At 44.6% G+C, this 6,000-nt stretch overlaps 1 protein-coding gene across 1 annotated transcript in view; it reads right to left on the bottom strand.

Annotated features, from left to right (window-relative positions):
• The window catches only part of LOC118939582 (putative uncharacterized protein DDB_G0290521), an 89,868-nt gene that overhangs the window by 78,747 nt on the left and 5,121 nt on the right, over positions 1 to 6,000 (bottom strand). The gene's annotated exons all lie outside the window — the stretch shown is intronic.

Raw genomic sequence — 6,000 nt, 5'->3', positions numbered from 1 at the left:
ACCCTGCCGCCTCTACACTCTAACCACTAGGCTACCCTGCCGTCTCTACACTCTAACCACTAGGCTACCCTGCCGTCTCTACACTCTAACCACTAGGCTACCCTGCCGTCTCTACACTCTAACCACTAGGCTACCCTGCCGTCTCTACACTCTAACCACTAGGCTACCCTGCCGTCTCTACACTCTAACCACTAGGCTACCCTGCCGCCTCTACACTCTAACCACTAGGCTACCCTGCCGCCTCTACACTCTAACCACTAGGCTACCCTGCCGTCTCTACACTCTAACCACTAGGCTACCCTGCCGTCTCTACACTCTAACCACTAGGCTACCCTGCCGTCTCTACACTCTAACCACTAGGCTACCCTGCCGTCTCTGCACTCTAACCACTAGGCTACCCTGCCGTCTCTGCACTCTAACCACTAGGCTACCCTGCCGTCTCTACACTCTAACCACTAGGCTACCCTGCCGTCTCTACACTCTAACCACTAGGCTACCCTGCCGTCTCTACACTCTAACCACTAGGCTACCCTGCCGTCTCTACACTCTAACCAATAGGCTACCCTGCCGTCTCTGCACTCTAACCACTAGGCTACCCTGCCGTCTCTGCACTCTAACCACTAGGCTACCCTGCCGTCTCTACACTCTAACCACTAGGCTACCCTGCAGTCTCTACACTCTAACCACTAGGCTACCCTGCCGTCTCTACACTCTAACCACTAGGCTACCCTGCCGTCTCTACACTCTAACCACTAGGCTACCCTGCCGTCTCTACACTCTAACCACTAGGCTACCCTGCCGTCTCTACACTCTAACCACTAGGCTACCCTGCCGCCTCTACACTCTAACCACTAGGCTACCCTGCCGTCTCTACACTCTAACCACTAGGCTACCCTGCCGTCTCTACACTCTAACCACTAGGCTACCCTGCCGAAATGTGACCAATACGATTTGATTTGACTTCTCGGATGTATAGTCAGTCTGATTGTACACATTTCGAAGCATCGATGAAAGGATGTGGATGGATGATGCTTCAGATGAACGGTATGGATGATGCTTCAGATGAACGGTATGGATGATGCTTCAGATGAAAGGTATGGACGATGCTTCAGATGAACGGTATGGATGATGCTTCAGATGAAAGGTATGGACGATGCTTCAGATGAACGGTATGGATGATGCTTCAGATGAACGGTATGGATGATGCTTCAGATGAAAGGTATGGACGATGCTTCAGATGAACGGTATGGATGATGCTTCAGATGAACGGTATGGATGATGCTTCAGATGAAAGGTATGGATGATGCTTCAGATGAACGGTATGGATGATGCTTCAGATGAACGGTATGGATGATGCTTCAGATGAACGGTATGGATGATGCTTCAGATGAACGGTATGGATGATGCTTCAGATGAAAGGTATGGATGATGCTTCAGATGAACGGTATGGATGATGCTTCAGATGAACGGTATGGACGATGCTTCAGATGAACGGTATGGATGATGCTTCAGATGAACGGTATGGATGATGCTTCAGATGAAAGGTATGGACGATGCTTCAGATGAACGGTATGGATGATGCTTCAGATGAACGGTATGGATGATGCTTCAGATGAAAGGTATGGATGATGCTTCAGATGAACGGTATGGATGATGCTTCAGATGAACGGTATGGACGATGCTTCAGATGAAAGGTATGGATGATGCTTCAGATGAACGGTATGGATGATGCTTCAGATGAACGGTATGGATGATGCTTCAGATGAACGGTATGGATGATGCTTCAGATGAAAGGTATGGATGATGCTTCAGATGAACGGTATGGATGATGCTTCAGATGAACGGTATGGACGATGCTTCAGATGAACGGTATGGATGATGCTTCAGATGAACGGTATGGATGATGCTTCAGATGAAAGGTATGGACGATGCTTCAGATGAACGGTATGGATGATGCTTCAGATGAACGGTATGGATGATGCTTCAGATGAAAGGTATGGATGATGCTTCAGATGAACGGTATGGATGATGCTTCAGATGAACGGTATGGACGATGCTTCAGATGAAAGGTATGGATGATGCTTCAGATGAACGGTATGGACGATGCTTCAGATGAAAGGTATGGATGATGCTTCAGATGAACGGTCTGGATGATGCTTCAGATGAACGGTATGGATGATGCTTCAGATGAACGGTATGGACGATGCTTCAGATGAAAGGTATGGATGATGCTTCAGATGAACGGTATGGACGATGCTTCAGATGAACGGTATGGATGATGCTTCAGATGAACGGTATGGACGATGCTTCAGATGAACGGTATGGATGATGCTTCAGATGAACGGTATGGATGATGCTTCAGATGAACGGTATGGATGATGCTTCAGATGAACGGTATGGATGATGCTTCAGATGAAAGGTATGGACGATGCTTCAGATGAACGGTATGGATGATGCTTCAGATGAACGGTATGGATGATGCTTCAGATGAAAGGTATGGATGATGCTTCAGATGAACGGTATGGATGATGCTTCAGATGAACGGTATGGACGATGCTTCAGATGAAAGGTATGGATGATGCTTCAGATGAACGGTATGGACGATGCTTCAGATGAACGGTATGGACGATGCTTCAGATGAAAGGTATGGACGATGATTGATACGTTGATAAATAAATTCTGTGTTAATTTTGTCATGGTTACCTGCCTACAATACCCACCGTAGTGGGTGTAGGTCGCAATCCCATAATAAGTCAATACGGCTGGCTGGCTGTCTAGAGAATTGGTAGGTTTACTTAGCTAGTCATCTATCTTGCATACATTCGTTTTAGATTGTTTTTGCCTGTTAAACTATTACGATTCCATATAGCTAGCTGATCATGAAAGGTTTGTTTATGTAGTTATCTTGTATCGTTTGTATTGCCATTAGTTTGGCTGGCTGCAGATTGGGGCAGTAACGTTACAGGGCATAGTTGTGCTAAGGTGACCGAGGCATGCACATCTCTCATCTCCTCCAGCCCTCTCACTTAATAAAAAAAAACATCTGACGAATTGGACCAAGTGCTGAACGCGTGACAATATCAGCAAACCACAATGTATCACTTATAGTGACTGTGAAGACCCAAAAGAGATACCTACACTGACAGATAGCGCCACCTCTCATTGCTTTCCTCCTCCGGATCGCGTCTGTGTATCGTCCGGATATTTATTTGTAGCGTAGCTAGTACCAGGTTATATTGGCATGTTTCCCCAGGGTTGACAGAGTCCTAGCAGGCTGTGTAGTAAACCCATGTAGCTATGGATTATGGGGAGTAATGATATTTTAGCTAAGCCATTTAATAACTTGGGCAGCTTGCTCAACAACCGTGTAATGTGTACGTGTTGGTGGCAGGGAAGTCGGGCGCAGGAGAACGAACTTGGTATAAACGGAGTCATTTAAATAATTCACTAAACTCTGAAAAACAAAATATACAAAATAATAAAAGTGGGTACAAAAACCAGATCACTTGTACATCACATACAAACAAAACCATCACCGATAATGACATGATGGGGAACAGAGGGTTAAATACACAACGGTGTAATTGATGGGATTGAAATCAGGTGTGATACAAGACAAGACAAAGCCAATGGAAAATGAAAAGAGGATCACCGAATGGCTAGACTGGCTTAGACACTACTAAAGTTAGCTAGCTTGGACACTACTAAAGTTAGCTAGCTTAGACACTACTAAAGTTAGCTAGCTTGGACACTACTAAAGTTAGCTAGCTTAGACACTACTAAAGTTAGCTAGCTTGGACACTACTAAAGTTAGCTAGCTTGGACACTACTAAAGTTAGCTAGCTTAGACACTACTAAAGTTAGCTAGCTTGGACACTACTAAAGTTAGCTAGCTTAGACACTACTAAAGTTAGCTAGCTTAAACACTACTAAAGTTAGCTAGCTACTTTCGTTAACCAAATGTAAATGTAGCTAAATAACACAAAACACAAAAGGATTAACAGTCCTAATTGCTTTACTGATATTAAACTAAATCAGATCTACAAATGTTTGACATATAGCTAACAATAGTTACAGATGATAGTCGTGATCCAGCATAGATGAGCAGCCGACATGTTGATGATGCAATTTACTCTAAAAGGTCAAAGAGTGTGCAGTTCTTTTTAAATGTAAAATGTATGTGTTCTCCACACTCTCATCCTAATAAGAATGTACTCAAGAGAATGCCTCAGTCTGCAGTAGTTTATGTGTCGGGGGGGCTAGGGTCATTCTGTTATATCTGGAGTATTTCTCCTGTCTTATCCGGTTTCCTGTGTGAATTTAAGTATGCTCTCTAATTCTTTCTTTCTTTCTTTCTCTCTCTCTCTCGGAGGACCTGAGCCCTAGGACCATGCCTCAGGACTACCTGGCATGATGACTCCTTGCTGTCCCCAGTCCATCTGGCCGTGCTGCTGCTCCAGTTTCAACTGTTCTGCCTGCAGATATGGAACCCTGACCTGTTCACCGGACGTGCTACCTGTCCCAGACCTGCTGTTTTCAACTCTCTAGAGACAGCAGGAGTGGTAGAGATACTCTTAATGATCGGCTATGAAAAGCCAACTGACATTTACTCCTGAGGTGCTGACTTGCTGCACCCTCGACAACCACTGTGATTATTATTATTTGACCATGCTGGTCATTTATGAACATTTGAACATCTTGGCCATGTTCTGTTGTAATCTCCACCCTCACAGCCAGAAGAGGACTGGCCCACCCCTCATAGCCTGGTTCCTCTCTAGGTTCCATCCTAGGTTCTGGCCATTCTAGGGAGTTTTTCCTAGCCACCGTGCTTCTACACCTGCATTGCTTGCTGTTTTGGGGTTTTATGCTGGGTTTCTGTACAGCACTTTGTGACATCAGCTGATGTAAGAAGGGCTTTATAAATACAGTGCCTTGCGAAAGTATTCGGCCCCCTTGAACTTTGCGACCTTTTGCCACATTTCAGGCTTCAAACATAAAGATATAAAACTGTATTTTTTTGTGAAGAATCAACAACAAGTGGGACACAATCATGAAGTGGAACGACATTTATTGGATATTTCAAACTTTTTAACAAATCAAAAACTGAAAAATTGGGTGTGCAAAATTATTCAGCCCCTTTACTTTCAGTGCAGCAAACTCTCTCCAGAAGTTCAGTGAGGATCTCTGAATGATCCAATGTTGACCTAAATGACTAATGATGATAAATACAATCCACCTGTGTGTAATCAAGTCTCCGTATAAATGCACCTGCACTGTGATAGTCTCAGAGGTCCGTTAAAAGCGCAGAGAGCATCATGAAGAACAAGGAACACACCAGGCAGGTCCGAGATACTGTTGTGAAGATGTTTAAAGCCGGATTTGGATACAAAAAGATTTCCCAAGCTTTAAACATCCCAAGGAGCACTGTGCAAGCGATAATATTGAAATGGAAGGAGTATCAGACCACTGCAAATCTACCAAGACCTGGCCGTCCCTCTAAACGTTCAGCTCATACAAGGAGAAGACTGATCAGAGATGCAGCCAAGAGGCCCATGATCACTCTGGATGAACTGCAGAGATCTACAGCTGAGGTGGGAGACTCTGTCCATAGGACAACAATCAGTCATATATTGCACAAATCTGGCCTTTATGGAAGAGTGGCAAGAAGAAGGCCATTTCTTAAAGATATCCATAAAAAGTGTTGTTTAAAGTTTGCCACAAGCCACCTGGGAGACACACCAAACATGTGGAAGAAGGTGCTCTGGTCAGATGAAACCAAAACTGAACTTTTTGGCTACAATGCAAAACGTTATGTTTGGCGTAAAAGCAACACAGCTGAACACACCATCCCCACTGTCACACATGGTGGTGGCAGCATCATGGTTTTCTTCAGCAGGGACAGGGAAGATGGTTAAAATTGATGGGAAGATGGATGGAGCCAAATACAGGACCATTCTGGAAGAAAACCTGATGGAGTCTGCAAAAGACCTGAGACTGGGA

The sequence above is a fragment of the Oncorhynchus mykiss genome, chromosome 16 (genome assembly GCF_013265735.2).
Source record: "Oncorhynchus mykiss isolate Arlee chromosome 16, USDA_OmykA_1.1, whole genome shotgun sequence".
Lineage (NCBI taxonomy): Eukaryota > Metazoa > Chordata > Actinopteri > Salmoniformes > Salmonidae > Oncorhynchus > Oncorhynchus mykiss.
The sequence above is the reverse complement of the archived record's forward strand: the minus strand, read 5'-3'. Positions and strand labels throughout refer to the sequence as shown.